General features: G+C 34.9%; 1 protein-coding gene across 10 annotated transcripts in view; it reads right to left on the reverse strand.

The window, feature by feature from the left end:
* Camta (Calmodulin-binding transcription activator) overlaps window positions 1-22,202 on the reverse strand; it is a 339,661-nt gene that overhangs the window by 305,686 nt on the left and 11,773 nt on the right. Inside the window, exon 1 of one of the 10 annotated variants that reach the window (XM_064076737.1) lies at window positions 4,065-4,119. The exons of the other annotated variants lie outside the window; for them this stretch is intronic. The gene's annotated coding sequence lies outside the window, so the exon portion shown is untranslated. Of the gene's footprint in view, window positions 1-4,064; window positions 4,120-22,202 lie in introns of those variants that run through there. 10 annotated transcript variants of the gene reach the window in all.

A 22,202-nucleotide genomic window follows, 5' to 3' on the forward strand; every position in this document is an offset into this window, starting at 1 on the left:
CCCGCTGCACACACACACTCGCAGTCTTTTATTGTTTCAATATCAGCTTCCACATTATTTCCCTCGAAAACACAACACGTACACACTTTTGTTCGAAATAATTCCGGCGGAAGCTCGAGCCAATAATTTCCTTAAAACTTAATAACGATAAATCGAAGCTTGACAACAAAACCCGAACGACACTGGTTAATTTCCTCTTAACCCGCGACCGTTTTCGAAACAATCCCGCAAATAATTTCGACTGCACGCGAATCTCCTAATAGAGCAACTTCCCTCTGTTTACACTGACAAGAGGAATGAGTTAATTCCGTGGGTTGCGGAGGAGGGTTTTTTCTTGTCGGAACGTGGAATTTTATAGTTTCCCTTATATCGGTAAACAGATTTTGGTGAATTACTGGCAGCACCCGGACATAAACCGGAATTCGTTGCCCGAACGGCTTTTCCTTCATCGATTGAAATTTGCTCCACACTTATACACATCCCTCCGAGCAAATCGAGCTTTTTCCTTCCAAATTATCGCCCGAAACGAAGGACTTCGGCGAAGGCAAGATGTGCAAACCCGAAACCGTGAAAACACAAAAACGCTGTAAAAATGCGTTCAGCAAAAGATTTTGTAAAATGAACGCCGAATGATCACTGTACATCACTTCAAAAAATTGCCCTGGTTATTTCTTATTAAGACTTCTCTAAAAATATTACGAGTATAAAAAATACACCAGGGTGTTACTCACACTTCAAAGAGTGCTGTCTAAACTTTTTAACCCTTTTTAATTACTCCAATTTTGAAATTTGAGCATCTGTTTTTATTACAATCTGTAATTTCTATAATTCCAGAGTGCGCGTTTATGAAAGAGTTTTGTTTTCCAGTATTTTGCTTGAGTACGCGCTCCCGAATCGAAAATCAATCGCCAGCTGGTTCATTAACGCTATGGATTCGTCTACTTCCCAAAGAAAATCCCAAAGAATACGTTCTAATTCTTCTGAATTATAGAAGAGGCAGTTCTTTGAATCAAGTCTCGAAATATCTCCCTAAGTATAGAAAAGGAGGTTCCTGATTCCAAGTGTCGAAGACAAAAAGCTGTTGTATTTATGCATCGGAAAGTTCGCGCGGAATTACAGCAATGAATAAGGATTAAATTTTCAGGGAGAGTTTGTCGCTGTTTACCTCGTCGTTTCGAACAATATGCGTTTTGCATATTATAAATTATGAACCAGTATATACGAGTGAGCAAATAATGGCGCTTGTCAATTCCTATTGTTACACGCATAGATCGCCACTACATATATGCTACATCAAATATTTCAGTTGGTTTTACTCCAAACATATTGATATACATAATATGCGGGATACTGTTTACGCTATAAACCAAACATGATTTATACAGCTCTGTGGTTTCAATTTTTTTAGAATAACCACAAAACGTGCTGACGTTCGAAATCCGCTAGTTGGAATGCAACGTTGGATTGACCAGTCAACACACACAGCCATGTGTAAACATAAAAAGGCGAAAAAACAATGTCCACATTCATTTAATAAAGATGAAAATGATAACTGAAAAAATCATCATGTCAATACTACAGAACAAGAAACAATGAATATTTATTCAAAACATAAACAATTATAAAAAAAGCAACCCACATACAACAGAATTAGCAAAATAAAACTCATTTATCACAATTGGAAGTGGCAGTAGATTCGGAAACGCAATGGAACACACCGTAACAAATTTCAAAAAAAAACCTGCATAAAACCTGTTTAAAGAAAAAAAAATGCATACGTTAATGATTGACAGAATTCTTGTAGTAAGTCAAGTATTAAGGTATTAAGGACTATGAAGGTTTTGAGAAATCAACTGGATGTCAATGAAGTACTGATATTTATAGACGTTAAGAAGGTTATGAATAACCAGATAATCAATAATAATAAGAATGGACACAGTATTTGGTTATTGGAGTGTTAGTCGTTACTGTCATTAGTTCCTAGAGGAAATGGAAAAAAGGATATAGAAATTTTCGACGTCATGACTTTAAAACCAAATCTCGGTAAGATTCCGAGATTTTCTAGTCTATGCATTTAAATGTGATAAATATGTAAATATTTAATTATATAAAAAATTATTTTTATAAAAATTCCTAACTAACGCTTAATGAGATCTCCCAAGTAAATAGTGCGGGACCAATTGCAAGCCTGCGTTATGCGATTCTGACGTTCAAGAATTTAATTAAAAGGTGTCTGGTAAATATTTCCTTTAACAAAACAGCTCCCCATAAAAAATAGTCTCATGGTGTAAGATCCGGACTGCGAACAAGCAGAGGATGAGTAGAACCTCATCATATCCAAATATCATTAAATTGTTGGCTTAGGTATCTTCTAACTGTTCTATAATTGGAACCAGAGCAATCTTCCAGTTGAGGCTGTAAGTAATTTTGCAAAAAAATTAGATAATTTACTCTGATTAAATTACTGCGAAAATGCATTGGCACGTTTAGCTACTGTCAAAATGACAACAGATTCACATTTACGTTTCTACCAGGATCACACACTCGGATCCAAATAAATTTTAAAATGTTTGTTAAAATCCAGAAATAACTGTAATCGATATTTTGGGTCATCTTAGCTGCATTATGATAAATACAATCTAAACAATAAAAGACAGCTGACAATATAGTTATGCGAAATGAAAAATACACAAGCGTACACAACAAACCAAACAAAAATTGTAATATAAATATTGATTCAATGTTCAAATCTAGGTATTAATTTCCAAAGGGAGCGGAAAAGCGCGATCAAAGCACAAGGTTTCGTAGGGGAATTAGACACCTACAACATTCCGCCTCCGCATAACGTGGGCCCAAATTTACATCCACCACCTTAAAATTCATAGTCAAAACCAGAAAGAATATTTACTATGAAGATTTAGCTACATGCTAAAAAAGTTAGAATACTGATATTAAAATTAACCACGAAAATATTTCAGAGCAATACAATAAAACAAATTAATCGTAACTACAGAAATGTATGAAACAACTAATAGCACAAAGATGTGTTTATATAAATACAATTCTGCAATTCCATAACAACCTCTCAGTCACCACTGCTTACAAAAAATTGGTCGAAGGTTATTTCGTCACAACTTTCCTCGCACCTGAACTACAATAAGGGATATTCAGTTTTTTATAAGAATTATAAAATTTTGCGAATTTTATTTCTTTATAAGGACCCCTACAAGTTACAATAAAGATATTTATACGTATACAATGTTAAAGTAAATCTAAAAAAGCATGCTACGCATATTTTTCAAATGAGTTTTTCCTTTACAAATTTTGCGATAGTCTGTGTCATCAACATTTGGACACGTTTGGATAGATGTAGTGTAATACTAACAACAACAGTATTGTATTCCCAAATTTTCGAGAAAATGGAGTAACCGTGTATAAGCAATTCTAAAATTCCGTCCGTTCATGAATTATTTAGATCAGTGGAGGCTATGGATGCGAAATTGACAGATTCTGATTATCTTTGATACATTCAGCCGCGATGGTGTAGGAAACGTCAAACTTTCGGTTTTTGTTTAAATAAAAGTGCGAAACGGTTTTCTCTATGGAACATAAAACGTTCATGCTTGAGACTTACTTCCGAAATGGAGTTGTCATTGAAGGCGAATGGCATTATAACAGTGGTGCTATTTCACAAGAGTTCCAACAAAAATTTCCAGACTTTATTTTATCGTTGCTGATTTTTATAAAATTGTTAGAAATACTGTGCGAATATTTCGTGAAACGGATGATGTGCACTACCGAAGAGGTGCTGGATGACCAACATTGTGTACCAATGAAGTTATAGAAGATGTTGAAGAACACATGGGAAATACGGCATCATCTCATTGATGCATTTGTCGCAAGAAGGTGGACTTTCCGTGGGTACACGGCATAAAATTGTGAAAAAAAGCTCCACCTTTTCCCGTACAAACTTCATGCCTATCACGAACTTTTGCCGACTGATTTTAATAAACGTATTGCCTACTGCAGATGGTTTCTTGAACATCTAAATGATGATAACTTACTGGATTTAACCTTCTTTTCTGATGAAGCTTGATTTAATCTCTCCGGTACTGAGTATCAAGGTTACCAGATTTAACCCCTCTGGATTACTTCTTGTTCGGTCATCTAAAAAACACCATTTTTAAAACTTCCATTCACACCATAGAAAAACTGAAAGACAGAATTGCCGAAAAGTGTGCTCATATTACTCCTGCTACACTACAAAAAGTGTTTGATAACATGAAAAGACGTGTCAATTTATGTATACAGAAGAACGGATACCATTTCCAACAGTTTCGTTAAATTTATTTTCGCCTTTTAAGTAAACTTATTCACAAATCTGCAGAAGTTATTTTCTTTCACTAGTTTTTCTAGTTTTCAACAGGCAAGAGCTAACCTTCGTTTGTAAATTGATTTACGTCGGTATGCAACCAACATTACACACATAAATGTTTAATTGCATAATCTGAAAAGTATCCGAAACCGAGAAGACATACGTTCAAAATCGCACAGCATTCTTTGATCTAAATAATTAATGAACACACGGTATATTAATGCAGTGATAAATCACAAGTATAGGCTTATCATATTTTGCACATATTCGATACTATTTATTCGGAAAAACTTTGAGACGATGTCATCAATTTTTGGGAGAGGATAAACAATATATTTTGGTTAAAAATTTACCATGCCTACGACAACTTTAAGACTTTTTCTGCAAGATTTCAAAAGCATTAGATTTTACAGATTCAGAATTACATTGCAAAATGTTGTTAAACAATTTTGATTTTTTTACACAGATCTGAATGTCTTGGGTAAAAACTAAATACGAATTTATAAACTACACGTGTAGGAGTATGTTAATTATACAATTTAAAACCCATTCACTATGTACAATTTTGAGATGACATAATCATATTGCCGTTGGGGATGATTAGACAAAGTTTGGTTAGTGTTTTACTATCTATATGATATTCATAATACACATACAAAATCTGACAACAGTCAACCTAGTAGTTTCAGAAATTTTCTGTCTAATAAAAATCGAAACGGACTGCGGACAGATAAGACAGGGCGAAAACGGGAAACCTATTTTTTCGTATTCTAAAGGTCATGACTCATCGAGAATATATGAAGATAGAGTCGCACGATGGACTCGATTACAATACTTCCTTAACTTAGCTCGGAAAGTAAAAATTAAGACGACAATAGTAGAATCACGTCTATTTATTATATGGTCCAGAGATTACCAAATCCAGCTATATTTAAAGAAATGAACTATACATAACTGTTACGCCCTAGCACTACGGTTACAATATACACATCTAGTCACACACACTCCTTATAAAAATAAATATAAAAGAAAAGAGATTAGACCACAATATATCAGTCACAACCCTTAACGATATCCTAGGGATATAGAAGTTGTATGGTAAAGCCTTCCACCAAATCTACGCATCCATTAGATGATTAGAGTGACCAAAAAGTAACCTAAAATATAACGATGTTATAATTTATGTCTTGTAGCAGCAATGTTGTGATTATTGTTTGCCAAACATTGAAACGGCAAAAAATTAATTGTGGACAATGGAAAACATTAAATTTATGGCGATTATGAATTATTGTTTTGAATCGGAAGAAAAAATCAGAGGTTTAAAATTTTATCCAAGATAAAATTTCTATGCATTGTTTAATATATGACCCAATTTGTTATCAGTGTCAAAACAGAAAATCAGAGTAATCGAAACCCATTGTATCCCTCCCAGCCATTATACTGTGTGTAGATGTAATGATCTGAACTGATTCTTGATACTAGGGGGAGATTACGTACGTACTATATGAACAATTTTTTTTGTATGAGCACTGGGTTCTGTCGCCTATTCCGTTACGACCCTGTTTTCTGCTAAAGAAACAACAAGGAACATGCGTGAGAAGTGGGTAGGTTACGTGGCAGCAAGGCAGAACGTGTCTAGGCTAGTTCGGGTTTTGTGTTACGTCTCCTAATTTACACTACTAATTTAATGAAAATAGTTGTGTTCAGCATTCGGATCGAGTTATCTTCAACTCAAACCTTATTTCTGGATAAGATCACCTACAAAATTCCACGGTCACCACAGAAATTTCGAAAACGGTTACAAAAATGATCTTGCACGTAAGCAAAATAGTTAACATTTTAAATAAATTATATGTCGAAAACTGCCAGTCCTATCGTTGCTCCGATGTCGGCTTCACAATTTGCGACCACATACAAAAACCCCGCAAGTAATTAAGACCACCATTTCTGCACGCGGGATGGCAACAATTTCTTGTTCACAAATGTCTGACAGACAGGAAGTCTACGGGGACGGTTTAAGGCTGGGTGTAATACATTAATTAATCATTTAGCAAGGAGATGTATTTCGCTACCCCACAGAGGTCGCATAATGCAACACTATTAATCAGCCCCGATGATTATGTCTTGTTATCGTGACATCCACAGTATTGCGACGGGTTCACTCAATAAACACCGCCGTCTCGTCAGTAACTAGTTAAGCAGTGAAATAAGTCCCTATTAAATCGAAAAGGAGAAAACCGAAGAAAAAAACTACATGTTTACGGCGCCGCTTCGGGAATTTGTTCTTATTCCGAAGATTTCTAAGAGACGTGGGCGAATTGAAATGAATCTGCTTATTCAATCTTAGGATGGAATTATTTCCAACTTCAAAGTTGCAGCGCAAATCGCAATCAACTTCCGGGAACGATTCGGTTCGGTTAGAAGCACTTAGAGCGGCTGGCGAACACGGAAAAAATTCAAATGTAATTTTCGCATCGTCAGTCGCAGGCACGATGCAATGGAAGAAAACTGAAAGCAGCCTGAAATGTCAGTGAAACTTGTATGCAACACTAAAAGAGGAAGTACGAACCGAACGCTTTCAAATGATTATTGAAACTGTGAAAGTGAGTCGCTCCTCTAACAATTTCGTTTCTACGAGGCTGCGACTTGACGATAATTATACTTTTGATCCGATTTCCGTTTCTACTTTGAGGAGCAGCGGTGGGTTCGCTTTAATTAATTAATACTATAAATTATTGTTTATGTTAGCGCTGAAAGCGCTGAAGCTAACGGCGATAATTCGAAAAGGTCAATCCTCGCCTCGTGTTTGGATAGAATAAATCGTATTAAAATTATTGTTGTAGATTTGCTACGCCACTAAACATGAAACCCTATCGCTGAAAAAATGTCTACACTTGTCTTTGAAACAGGAGCAAAACACCATCTAAGGGCCTCATATTGATTTATCATTTTTTGCATAGATGTCTAAATTTTTGGGAATACAGATAACAATTCGGAAATTTTAGTTAACGCATTATAATGCGTACGCTGTGTCGATGTTTTACACAAAAAGTTCTGCCACCTTCAACACAACAAATAAACATATACAGGGTGCCGCATCCAAGTTTGGGCATAAGGAATTAACATGTGAAATTGGTTTTTATTTTATAATATCTCACTAGATCACTTTAAAACTATTATTTAATGATGCATTTATGGAAGTAAAAGAGGGCTATCGACCAGTATTTTTTCAAATCGTTGCATCATTCACGGTAAAAAGGCTTTAAAAATCGTATTTTGAAACTCGCGCTCGATCCGATTTGTCGCGAAACGTTCCGTCTCAGTTCGACTATCGCGTGTTTGGATTAGCCATGGAAAATCAAAATGTCAAAGTGAATTTTCCATTGTCACTCAGAAATCACCGAACAACTCACATTGAATTATTTTATTCGGTGTGATGATTATTGTAGGACAAATTAAACGGAATAAATGCACAAATTGATCCATTCATTGGTGCTGGATGCAGCACATGAATGCCTCCACGAAACTCTGTGATGGTAGTGCGCGACCCCGTGAAAGGGCCATCTCGGACTTCACCCAGGCCGCATACAAAAGGCCCGAGATGAAGACCTTCGAGCAGCTTGTCTTCCTCAACACCTCCATCGGTAGCATTGTGACATGTTCTGGGAGCCCGTCAAACTAGGGATTAACTCGGACCACCTCACTCAGTAATCACTGAACAACTCATATTGAATTATTTTATCCAGTGTGAAGATTATTGTAGGACAATTTAAACGGAATAAATGCACAAATTGCACAAAATATTTTATGAGGTTAGGTTGCCATGCTTTTTCTTATCGTGTGGTGATAAGATTTATAATAAAATAATAAAATAAATTACAAATAAAATTTTGTAGCGAGTTAATGAGAATTTCTGGATGAATGCTAGCAATTTCGTTTCGTATGCGTTCCTATAAGTTTTCAATGTGAATCGGTCCATTGATATAAACGCGATTCTTCAAATAGCCCCACAAAAAAAAAGTCAAGCAGTATCAAAACAGATGACCTGGCTGGCCACTCAATAGTACCCCTTCGGCCTATCCATCTGTCTGGAAAAGTTTCATTTAAGTACTGGCGCATTTGAAGTTCAAAATGGCGTGGATCACTGTCTTGTTGAAACCAAATAGTTTCTGCTGGTAACTCCAGATTTTGATAGTTGAGAAACAATTCTCTAAGTCTAGGCACTATACGTTCCCGCGACAGCCTTAAGTATCTTTCAGGATTTAAATTCCCATTATTAAAAAAATTAATCGAAGATTACTTCCACACTACTTCCCTCGCCCATAAAGCACAGCTTGTCAAATCTTGCTTTCGAAAAATTAAAAGATTTGATTTTGCGAATTTTGTTTTTCATGGCAACCATTATAAGCTAAAATAAAAATATGTATCTAACTATGTTTTTCTGTCGAGAGATTCTATTTTTTCCTAAAACTAAACACCAAAAGTCACAAGATTCTTTTCAATTCTTAGAAAAAGACACCAAGGAGTTTGAGAATTTTTCAGTTTTTTTTTATGGAAATGATTCCAAAACTCTTGTAATTTCTTTCAAAAACACCAAGGGTCCTTCAGGTTTTTTTAAATTGTTTCCGAAACAAACAAACATCAAGGACCTTCAGGACTCTGTCAAATTATCGAAAAAATACCAGGCATTCCACAAATTGTTAAATTTAAAAAAAAAATCAGTAAGTAATGTAACATTTTTTCAATTTTTTGTTAATGGAAACAGCAGGCGCCCTGATTTATTTTTTAATATTTTCAAAAACCAAAAACTTGAGTGCCCAAAATTTTCTACAAAATGTTTTGATAAACGAATACCAAGGGGTGTAAAACTGTTTGAGCTTATTGAAAAAAAATACTATAAACCCACAATCTTTTCAGCCAGTTATCAGTTGTACAATTTTGTCGATTTTGTATTTTCTAAGAAAATTTTCACCTTCTTTTTCTGAAATTTTAAATTGTTTCCAAAAATCTAGACTTCTACGAGAGTAACTAATAAATCGTTCAAATAGGATTTATCTAGCAAAATTTTCGGATGTCGTCATCAATTTGTTGGGAGGATGCAAATTCCTTTTTTATCTATACAATTTTTGTAGAGAGCTATTTTGACGAAAATCTAAAAATTGCTGTATTTCAATTAGCGATTTTAGAAAAACGGCAGAAATTTCCGAAGAACCGAAGCCGAAAATGACTTCTGGATATCGAATGTACAAGAAAATGTCTTCAACTAATTTTGGATATAGTTGAAAAATGATCGAAAATGTCAAAAGTGCCAAAATCACTCTTATCTTAACAAATACTAGCCCCGCCCACCCACCCTCTGTTTTCTTAGAGAGTAAAGAAACATGCTCACCGTTTGTTACAAGTGAGTTTTTCTATTACAAAATTTTGTGTTGATGTCATCTACATTTTTGCAAGGACGCATATATCAGTTATGCCATAATTTTGAGGCAGTAAAAACTGTTATTTTAAATTTAAAAGACGATGCTCGTAGCATCTTAGACTGCAAAAATATTCTCAACAAAGCCGGTGTAAAGGAGCAGTTGAAATATATTGAATCTCAATTCAAAGATTTACCACACACCATAGAATTTCTTGAAACTCAAAACCTTCCTTTACCCGAAAGTATTGCCAAATTAAAAACCACTAAAGTCTTTCAGACGGATTTGGTAGTCAACTTAAAACACAAGTACAAACTGTTTTGAGCAAAAATCCGGACCTCCATATATTACAAGATTTGATGTTGACAGATTTAGACGAAAAATGATCCGTATCGACAACAATTTAAACAATATTTCGATCATCCACCTATTAGTAGCGTCGATGTTGAACGATCATTTTCATTATTCAAGGACTTATTAACATCAAAATGCACTCGTCTGACCCATGAAAATGTAAAACGATTGGTAATTATGTATAAAAATCATTCACTTTTCTTGAAAGGGAATGGATAAATGATTTAACGGGTAGATATGATAGCGTCTTGCGGTATGCCGTATCTCGGAGGTCTATGAAACGCAGTACGTAGTTCCAGTGAGGGTTATTCGGCGAGTTTTCACTTAAAACCGCCGAAGCCTGGTAATAACACAGGTGCGACTGAAGACTGAACTGAAAATCATTTATGGTACTCATAATTTAAAACAAATAGCGACAACTCTTATCAACCTGTAGACGTGAAAGTGAAATAGAAACTAAACTAAAAGGTGTTTTCTACGAATTGCAATAACCGGATCAATGCCGACGGTCCAGACTTTTTTATTGACATGATTTCTGCTTATTGAATAAAACGCTACATTTTATTTTGATTTTCGATGTTGTAATTCACATTTGGTCAATTTATAACTTGCCTAGATCTAGGGGATGGTCAGAATCCCCTAGCTTCCCCCTAGCTACGGCTTTGTCTAGGGATTATGAAATATCGAGAGAGTATGAACATACCAAATTGGCCGATAGACTCCATTACTGTACGTCCTTCGGTCATTCTTGATAAGAAAAACAACTTGACAGTGTTATGTTTATACATTGGAAGAATGTCACGTGGAAATTAGTTTCATTTGAATGAGTTCGTCCTCTCACAACAGAGGATCAAAACTATTAAGTAGTAAGCTACAACCGACAAAATGTTCTCAATATCATTATTATAATTCTTATTAAATTGAAAGACGTTTGTATTTTCACATTTTCAAGAAAACAGGGTGACTCGTTCTTAATTTTATCAATAAATAAATATGAATGCAATGATGAATGACAAGTAAAAACTCGTCGTATTTTACATATTTTGGGTAGAATTTATTCGGCAAAATTTTGAGATAACGTCATCAATTTTTTGGGGGGAATAAACTGATTTATTTTTGTTAACAATTTATCATGCTTACAAGGACTTTAAAACGTCTGCAAGATTTCAAAGCATTCAGTTTTGCAATTCTTGATTTATTCAATAAAATAAATTGATTGATTTATCAATTATTTTGAGTCACCCTCTATAAGCAAATCTAAAAAATATGAAAGCAATGATAAATTACAAGAATAGATTGATCATAAGTATTTCGCACATTTTAGATAGGATTTATTCGGCAACATTTTGAGATAACGTAATCAATTCTTTGAGTTGATAACCAGATACATTTTGATTAAAAAGTTACCATGCTTACAATAACTTCAAAACGTCTGCAAGATTTCAAAGTATATACTTTTCTAATTCTTGATTTAAACAATAAAATAAATTGACTCAGTCATTAATTTTTAAGACACCTGTATAACCAAATCTATAAAATATTAATGCAGTGATAAATCACAAATATGAGCAAACACATTTTGATCAAAAATTTACCGTGCTTATGATAACTCTAAAACATCTCCAAGATTTCAAGGCATTCGATTTTGTAGTTCCTGATTAAATCAATAAAATAAATTCACGCATTCATTAATTTTTTTGAGTTACCCTCTATGAACAAATCCAAAAATGGAATGATAAATCACAAGTACAAACTCATCATATTTTCTACATTTTAGAGAGGATTTATTCGGCAAAATTTTGAGCTGACGTCATCAATTTTTTGGAGGGGTTAAGTAAATATATTTTGATTAAAAATTTATTATCATTATCATAACTTTAACACATCTGCAAGATTTCAAAGCATTCGGTTTAGCAGATTCAAAATTAAATTGCAAGATGTTGTTTCACAATTTTAATTTTTTTTTTCCAAAAATCTGGACGTTTCGAGTAAAAACAAAATACAGAGTCATGACCTACATGTGTAGGACTAAGTTATTTCATACAATTTAAAACCCATTTACTATGTGAAATTTTGAAGTGACGTCATCACATTATTGGTGGGGATGACTACACAAATTTTGGTTAGCGTTTTACCATCTACATGATATTCCTAATATAAATACAAAATTTGACAACAATCGGCTCAGTACTTTCGGAGATAATCTGTCTAATAAAAACCGGGACGGCAGACAGACAGACGGACAGACGGACAGACAGATAGACAAACAAGCGGACTGACCGACGGAAAGGGGAGACCTATTTCGTCGTACTCTAGGGGTCATGAAAGGTCGAGAAAACGTAAAAGTAGAAAGTTTTTTTTTAGAATGTAAAATGTCTAGTCTATGCCCTGGGCTTCTGTACTGGTCTCGGTACTATCAAGAAGCGAAGGAGCTCCTGACGGAATAGGTGCTGTTTGCGAAAGAACAACGGACCAAATCGCTCTTGGTGCTAACAACGAATGTAGAAGAATTTGGTAATGCCATCAAGAAAACTTAAAAATATATACTGTAACTGATTTGGAGACAAAAGAAATGGATACCTGAATTCGATTGATCAGTGGTACACTAAAAGTTCATCAAAGTTCAGGATGTTGCTACTTTCCACGAAAGCTAGAAATTAAATCTCCAAGTTGCTTTTGTACATTTCGTGGCTGTGAGCAACCTAGATATAGTTTAGGAAATATCGTTGTACCCTATAAAATTTGATTGACAATGACGAGGCGGACAGTAATACAATGGTAAGAAATATTTATGGCTCACACCACTCCACCCGAATTTGTCAGCGAACATTTAACAGGTAATCGTATCCAGAGGGTCGGACTTCCGCTGCTTTAGAAATTTAAGATCTGCGGATTACCGCCACGCGACAACTTTAAGTTGTAAATATCTCTTGCTATTGTACTACTGTCCGTGTACAACGATATTTCCTAAACTACACTATAGAATACCAAAATATCGAAAACCTGCCTATTGGAGTTCAAAGGAAAAACAATTAAAATTAAAACAAATTTACTACCTAAAATCTAAATTATTATTCATGTTAATAAAAAACTTTGGAAATAAAACTCATTTCTGATTCAAAATCTCAGTTCTCTGGTAGCGTTCTCAGTTACCTGGCTATTTACTTTTTCAATAATAATTTGTAAAATGTAAAATATTAATTATTATTATTTAAATGACCGGTTTAGCATAGTCAGTAACGTATCTAAAACTCTTCTATCGTAACATAAATAGTAGGAATTCATAAACAATTTGAAAAATATATATAAACGATGAAAAAAATTCCTATTTCTGTAGAAATTTATCCATAAAATACTGGAGAACAAAGCTTCCTAAATTTTAATTTTATCTTTTGTTATTAGTTTGATGCATAAAGATTTAAAGAATGTTGTCCTTTATATTATTACCACCACTGTATAATAATATAACACTACATTTTAAATGTTTTGTTTAATTGTTTTACCGTTTTATTCTTTCGACCTCACAGATGATCGATGTTGGGGTGTGTTGAGGTTAAAACAAAACCTCTATTTTAGGAATTATAAAAGATAGTTGTTGAAACAGAGCTTCAAAATACCCTTAGCTAACAAAAAACTGAAAAGGATGACTGATTTATTAAACAGATATTACAGATTAATGCTAAACTCGACTACCCCTAAATTCCAGACGCTCGTAGTAGCCTCTACGCCTAACATGATCCTTTTATCCATCCGGCATGCCAGCCTCGGCCAAACTGCGATTACTGCTAAATGATTTACCATGACTATCGCGTCTGAATTGATGATCAGAAAGCGAATATAATCGGTATCCATGTCGGCCGGTTTTAGCAAGTCAGTCGGCTGATCCGTGATTGTATATGGTTATGCCGAGATAATTTCAACAGGGTTAGTTTCATCAATCCCCTCATTATCGGCGTCGGTCGGTGGCGGTGGCGTCGGCAGCGTCTCGACGTCATCTGCTCCGGATGGTAATCCGGCCCTCGTTCCCCACGCACAAGAATTACTCACGCGCTAGCCCGCCGTCACGAGTTTTATAAGAAAACTTCGCTCGGTAACTGCGGTCTGGGGTCTCGGAAATGTCGGGAGCCCGACCCGAGACAAAGACAAAGGAGAAATGACGATAACGTTGCCGGAATTTGTATAATGAAGATTGAATAACTAATCTTGGCAGAAGCGATTCTTCTCGTATCTAGGGCGCGCCTAATAACGAAAAAACCAAACCAAATACGTACTGGAATGAAGGATATCTGCCGTAAATGATCTTCTTGACAGGTCAATACTCGGACGTGCTTAAAAGTTTATTTGTTTGTGACATCTTTTTGTAATCAAAGGTAGGTATTTCAAAAAAATCTACCTATGCATTTGTTCTCCACCAAGTTTAAGAGTATGTATAGATTTAAAAAAATTTGTAAAAGTTTGTGATCAAAAAAATTCCTTGGCCCTTAGGCACATTTGGGAATATTTTTTTGTAAAAACTTATTCAGTAATTCTTCCATAAAGACGTCGTGAGATTTTTGGTGGCAATAAATATTACTAACTCCGATATATAAATGTGACACCAACCCTAACATAATTCTTTACCCGCATTTTAAAAACGAACTAAATAATAAAAAAAAAAATTAATAACTTTAACAACACTTTGAGATGTTTTTAATCATTTTATCATCTAAAAGAAAGGTTAGAAGGACACATACAACTGCACCTCTGAAGAAATTTTACATTGCCGATTAATTTTTTTTTTAATTCCACAATTAATTTTTTTGTGAGAATAAATACATTAGTTGTGACATCAATCAAAACGTTGTACTCATCCATGGCACGGAAAAATGACACTTTTTGCCTATTGTGTATAATCTTCAATAAAAAAGAGTCGATCTTTTTGATCCAGCATAATTGATATTGCTGTTAACATTTTTTTTTGACGATGTGGATGTAAGTAACTTGTAGTGTTGGTAACAGTGATAATAAAAGAAACACCATTTTGGTCATAAGTTGTCTAGATCTAGACAATAAATAGGTAATGCAAAATAAAAAAGCAAACGATCTAATTTTCTAAGCCCTAGCATTCTGAGACACCGAACTCAGCAGACTTCATATACAAATCACATATTCCGAAGAAGATCGTTGCGACAAACAAAAAGATCCAGCTTCTTTCGCTCCAGCAGTCGATCATTGCTTGAAATCATTATTTTTCTGGACGACAGAATGTAATAATAATAATTATAATAGATACTTCAACACAGCGGAATAGAAATAGATTTTTGGATCTTTTTTTTCTGTTGAATAGGAGGAACATAAAACCAATTAGATATATGTAGTTGTGTAAAACATCGCAAATTGTTTCATGATTTTAGTCTTGAATATGGAATTTTATTTATTTGATTTTTATTTCTATAATTAGTTTTCACCAAACATTTTTTTACAAAGCAGTGTAGTGAAGAATTAAACAGACTTTCTATTAAGTCCTAGGTGTTTTGCATCGAGGAAACAATTAAATCACCGGTGACAATTAAGAGTAAACACGCAAAATGGTATTTAATACCTCCTTTGTTTAATTTTGCGTCATTTATTTTGTCTTTGTCTTAAACTGTGGATTAATCATTACCCAACACAATTTATCTAATTAATTCAACAATTAGCCAAATGGTTCTCATGGCAGGGATGTGTCTTCCCGGACAGAATAGAACGACGAAGGAACACTTCACACTACAAATTTTGACCGCAATTTACTTAAGAATATTTTGTGATGACATTATCAAGTTTGTAGAAGGAACGGATAAGTCAATTCTGATTTCAGGTGCGTCTGATAAGTTTCAGAGCAATTCATTTCGTAGTTTCTGAGTTAAATTATAAAATGTTGTGGAACAATTATTAGTTTTGCTTAAAAATCTACATACATTGATGAGATTAAAAATAGAGATGGGTTAATAAATTGCAGCTATAGAAGTGTATTACTTTAGACATTTGAAATAAGATTTACTCATTACAATTTTGAGATGACGTCATCAAAAACTGGCCTTGGTTGGGATGAATAGATAAAGTCTGATTTGTGTTTTACTACCTACGTATTCCTAAAATACATCTAATATTTTCCCAACAACTACTGCCGTAGTTTGAGAGATCATTTGGCTAACAACATCGCCCACAGACGAGAAACGACGAACGACAACGGAAATGGAAGACCTATTTTTTCAAACTCTAGCAACTGTGAAACGTTGCGAAAACATAAAAATATCCATTCTTCATATAGACCTACTACAATATTTCATTAACATATGCTCGACAAGTAAAAATAAAATAATTCTCGAAAATTAAACTTTCATGAATTAAATGTTATTAACTAAATTAATTAAAGTTTCGTGTTTTCCATATTTGCAAACCAAATTCACATTTGTGTTGTGAATATTTAAAAGTAATTTCATTAATAAAAGTTTCGCTGTTATTCTACAAACATTACATAAACACATTTATGTGTTTAAATACCATCCACTGTCTATAAAAACAAATGAGAATGCATATAAATACATATTAATATCACAACTACAATATTGAAAAACTTACTGATTGTCACTTGTGTCCTTTTTACTCCCCAAGCGTAAACTAAGAAAATATAGTAATCGAGTCCATCGGGCGACTTGTCAGTTTCATGTTTTTTCGATGTTTCATGACATGATCTCCGAAACTACTCGACCGACTGTTGTCAAATTTTGTATGTATATGTATATTAGAAATATCATCCAGATGGCAAAACGCTAACCAAAATTTGACTAATCATCCCCACCAACAATTTGATGTTGATTCAAATATTTTAGCAAAAAACAGTATTTTATCACCATAAAAACCCTCTGAAAAAACACCAAATTCCACATTGAGGCTCTAAATTATTTCCTACACCCTGATTATTTAGATATTTTCTTTCAAGTGACGAACCCATTTTAACGTTTATCACATTTTGAACAAGTCGTAATTCACACACAAAGATAACCCTTTCAAAAAATTTCGAGACTACTAAACTGTTTGCCAATAAAGTATGCTGAATAATGCAAAATAGAAAAGAAATGACCAATAAACAAACATTTTGTTAGTTTACACTAAACATCACTATTTTTATCAAATAATAGGTTCAATCTTCGGGTGTATTACCTGCAGTGGCTTAGTATCCTGTGCTATCTTACGTAAAATATCACTGTTACAGAATTATTTAGGCACTGCGTAGGCTATATTCGCCGCAATTGGTAAGCTAGCAACTAATTACACGGATAGCAACCCACGTAGGAACGAATATTCAAGGTAACGATAAAACACACGAAAAAGACTAAATATCAACTGGGAAACTAAATTAGAAGGTTTTTTATTTTCTAACAAGTTGTTTTCTCTTCTATTATTATTCAGAAACAAAGTTGGTTATAAGCGTGAGCATACATTAAAACAGGATCCCGCCTGGAAGTTATTATCTATTTATGATTTTACTAAATCTATTATCCCGCTGAGGAACTTGGGAAACTCAGTGTCTGTAGTTCCACTGAACTCTTTCATCAATTGCAAAATTGTTATATGCGTGCTGTGGCTTCCAATTTTAGTTGTACAAAACGCATAAATTCCACGCTCGTCGACGGACGCTTCCGAAAAAAAATCGTATATTTTTATCCGTTCTAATCAACCGACCGAGTCCGCAGCAAGATAAATTCGACGCAGACGGAGCCCTATACAAAAGCGATTTGTTCTCGGCTTGTCGGCAATCGATAAAAACCGAATAACAGGTGCAAAAGTTTAACGAGTCATCCGCGAATCGGTTAGAAAAAAAATCGGCTTTCGAACACATTCACCTGTGATGAATAGGTATCTCGAGGCGGTGTGGAAACAAGATATATGGATTGGAAGCAAACACTTACAAGTTCACAAAGCCAGATCTCGATGCACTCTTCGAGCTGTTCTAAGCCGATTATGCATTGTGAGGTGATTGATGGAATTTCGTACGAGTTTGCATTAAGAAACTTGTGACATACATCGACACGTAACAGTAAACTCTAATCAGGCAATTATCCACTCCAATGGCAGGCAAAAAACAGCTGATTTGTTGGAGTTAATAATCACATACAATGTTATTAAGTGTGAGTGGGTAAAACGCGTGTTGGTTTGTTGACGTTAATCGCGCTTGTTTACCTTTGCTTAACGCTCATTTACAAATTAAAAAATGTTTATGGTGGGAAGGGCATAAGCTGAAGGTAAATATACCTATGTAGAGCGCCAAAAATCGATCACGAAAGCGCGATGTCGCAAGCTAATAACTTCACCGGTGTACGTCAAAAACAATGACTCGTAGAAAATCGTATAACAAACGTGAAATAAATAAAGATGTATGGAATGATTCCCGAAACCAACAGTTTAAATATTTTTTTGTGATGTCACCACCAATCATCTAGCAAACGCCGTATTTTAAATTCCAACTCTTCCGCGTTCCGTTTTCGATTCCCCATCATTAAACCTCCCCAAAGAAACAGAAAATCGTTTCCCATAAAACCCACTCGTGTCTCCTCGACGCATTAACTCTCGAAAAGACTACACAAAACCGAACTCTCGTAATAATTTTGCTCGCAGCAGTACTTCATAATAGCTCATAATTCTCTTTCAGCCAGCACTTCATCAGCCCGAATATACCTACCACCTACTCCCTTTCATCAAAAAAGCATGTCGGTTCCAATTCAATATTTTTAACAAAGCCGGAGGCATTTCCGTCGTCGATCTTCCGGGATATACGCCTTTGCTGATGGTGCGCTTTGTACGTAAAACTGGTTGCATCACGATAAGCATCGATCTCGGATCATTCTTTTCTCGGTCTCGAAGGAGTCGAGAAGTTTGATGGAGAAATCAAGATGTAAATGGAATCATATGTGCGTAACTAATCTATAAATTGAAACGCGTTCGTGCGTTTGGCTATCGATGCCTTCCTATTCCAGAACGCTATCGGCCGTCACGCGACGTTTTACTCGTCTATCAAAGTCACACGGCGCCCACAGAACGACGTCACACCTCATCGCCTCGACGCTGGGAACGCTATTGCTCCGGCTTCGGGATTCCATCACCGAGAGCAATTACAGAAATCAAAACAGAGGAGGTTATCGGACTCGAGGCGACTATCGCACACAGAGGAGTTGAAAATACGCAATTACCACAAGTGTCAAAAAAAACTAACGGTTTGAAGTAGGCCGCAAATTGGAAGATATGTCTTTGCTTACATTTTACTGTCTGTAACTATTTTAGCATCAAGGTGGCTCTGAAATTTCTTTTGTTAATTAATTTACCGCCTTGTTACCACACTGACTAATGTCACTATTACGGTTTTGTTCCCGTTTTTTGTGTTTTTCATTATTTTATTGCTCAAACCATGATAAATCATCTTTGAATTTTTAAGAAGAATTTTATACCAATCGAGTAATTTTCTAAAGATATTATCCGCCACGCTTCCCGGACTTGACACCATTAGATTTTTCAGTGTTTATTTTTTTTTAAGACAAAGCATTTCAGCATTTCAATAAAAATATAAAATTGAAAATTTTCTTTTCTTACAGTTGAATCACTCGGTTTGTGGAGTATAAAAAGCTCATAACATATTTGTAAAGAGCGGCACATTTTTTTGGAATAACAAAGCCGCCCTTGATACCAGAAGCATAGGGCCAGTTGTTTATATTACATTCCCTGTAAGAATAAATCTAGCCGGGAATACGGGGTTGAAGGTTCCTGAACAAACATTACTTTACATATTATATGCACAAAAATAATATCTCAGAGTTGAAAATGCGTTCAACTGTGAAAACCACGACTTGCGATTAATCTAAAACGTTAAATTAATATAGTAGTGAATTATTAAATACGGTAGTTAGCTCCAAACGATTTCACTTTTGATCTGACCTGCGAACATACAGTGAAAAACAAATACTCGAAACAAAATACACTGACTACACAACTAGGGTATTATTTCTGTGTGCCCTTGAGAATACAAAGCCTCTTTAATTTCTAACACAGATTATAACTACTGTAATCTGCTTAAAATTACGAAAGCTTAGCTCACTGTATTAAAATGTAATGATGATTAGAATACGCGGTATGAAAATATAAATATGATAACAGCAAGCATATAAATGACGTGTTTTCTGTGTCACCTATGCACAACACATTGCACATATGACGCTTTACTCTCCAAATAACAAAACTAAAATAAGTAAATACAAGCTCCAAAACCTATATATCGCATTTTTTAGACTACTTGTACTGCACAAATGGTGCAATTTTGCTACTGTTTGAGAATCCGGTGGCAAATCCATTGCGATTGCTTTCGAAAAACCATAGCCCATCACAAAATCGACCACTTGACCTACGTCATGTAAACCTGAATGGATGCATGTCGCCTATCAACATGACGTGAAACCGTCGGATTTTTTCCGAACAATCGAGCGCTTTTTTAGCATCCGATCGATGGAACTGGCTTGTTTGTAGAAAATACACAATATCATGTCGGGTATTACCGCCGATGTGATACAAGTCTTGAACTCTAATAGCCTGTTTATTGAATATTTCATAACGGCAATTTACATGGGTCCTTATAAATATTTTATTAGAGCTGTATCGACTTTGTGCGTGCTTTTCATCCCGTTTAAGTCTGGAATTCAAATTTTCACCACGCAATCTCTACGCGCAATGAGATCTTCCTTGAATACCACCAATAGTCACAATTTGGAACGAAATTCCACAAGGTTATTTTTATTTCCAAGGGCGAATTCGCCCTCAACGCGAGGAATTATGGGGCGGCAGGAAGCGACCAACATTTAACAAATGAAACTTGCACGTAACAAACTTCGCGGGATACAAAAAACGCTTTATGTTTAATGCAATGCATGGAGGTGGTCATTTTTTCCATGCGACGTATAGAGCACGCTTTTACTTTTAACACAACTTATAATTTACCTGTCGGAATGTACGTACTCAAGTAAACACATTTTATATTTAGCTCCGCTACCTGGTTTCATTAGAAATGAAAAAAAACGCTTCGATACCGCTAATGATAGCTACACCTATATGTAGGTACCATGCGGATTCCACCTTCAAGGACAACAAAACCATTGGAACTAATTATGTGGAAAAAAACATAAATGACGAACACAATTTCTTAGAGCTCTGATACAACACAAAAAATGGGGGAAAATGTTTACCACACAAAATATACATATCGTGATATGAATGAATATAACAAACGCAAACTATAATGTGTAATTGAAGTTATTTTATTTTTAGAAATGTCGATATATATAAACAATGACGTAGTTAGTTCCGTTACAAGCAGTAACATATTTTATGTTACTGGTTTTTAGACCCACCTTTGACACAGAGACGTTTGTAACCTCGGAGAAGAAACACAATTACTTCTGTTTTTATTCTGCTGCGAAGCGGACATACTTAACATCTGGAAGTTCAATGCATTAATAAAAGAACTCATCATGTTTTATAACACAAAGCACAAAAAGAAAAAAGTTTAAGAAACGATCTCATTAATAAAAAGTATCACGTAAAAATAAGTATCACGTTCAAATACACAAATCACGACTTTTTAGAGCACAAAATTCTCCATAAAACTGATTGTGTAAAATGAAACCAACTCTTCTGATTCATCTATGCACTGCGTGGTGCAATTGATGTTAATCGTCCGCCGCTCCCACATTTCTGGGGGCCTTAAATAAAATTTCGCTCGAATTGGACCATTAGAACTCACGCCAACATATTACCATTTTATGCCGACTGTCAAAAAGAACGCAACGTCAAAAAATAAAAGTCGTAATCGTAAAATCCGGCATGTCCCATTTGCGATAATCAAATCCTCGTCCATTCCTGAATTTTATGGTTATAATTAAAAATCGTCAAGCCCGGACAATTAATCTTCACAATAAAACAACGAACAAAAATCTGGTAGTGTAATTTATCATAAATTTAGGCGTTTTGCATTAATTAAGTTTGAAGATCACGAA

Source organism: Zophobas morio, unplaced genomic scaffold (genome assembly GCF_036711695.1).
Source record: "Zophobas morio isolate AGI-343-1 ecotype UQ-CSIRO unplaced genomic scaffold, CSIRO_AGI_Zmor_V1 ptg000004l, whole genome shotgun sequence".
NCBI classification, from domain to species: Eukaryota; Metazoa; Arthropoda; class Insecta; order Coleoptera; family Tenebrionidae; genus Zophobas; species Zophobas morio.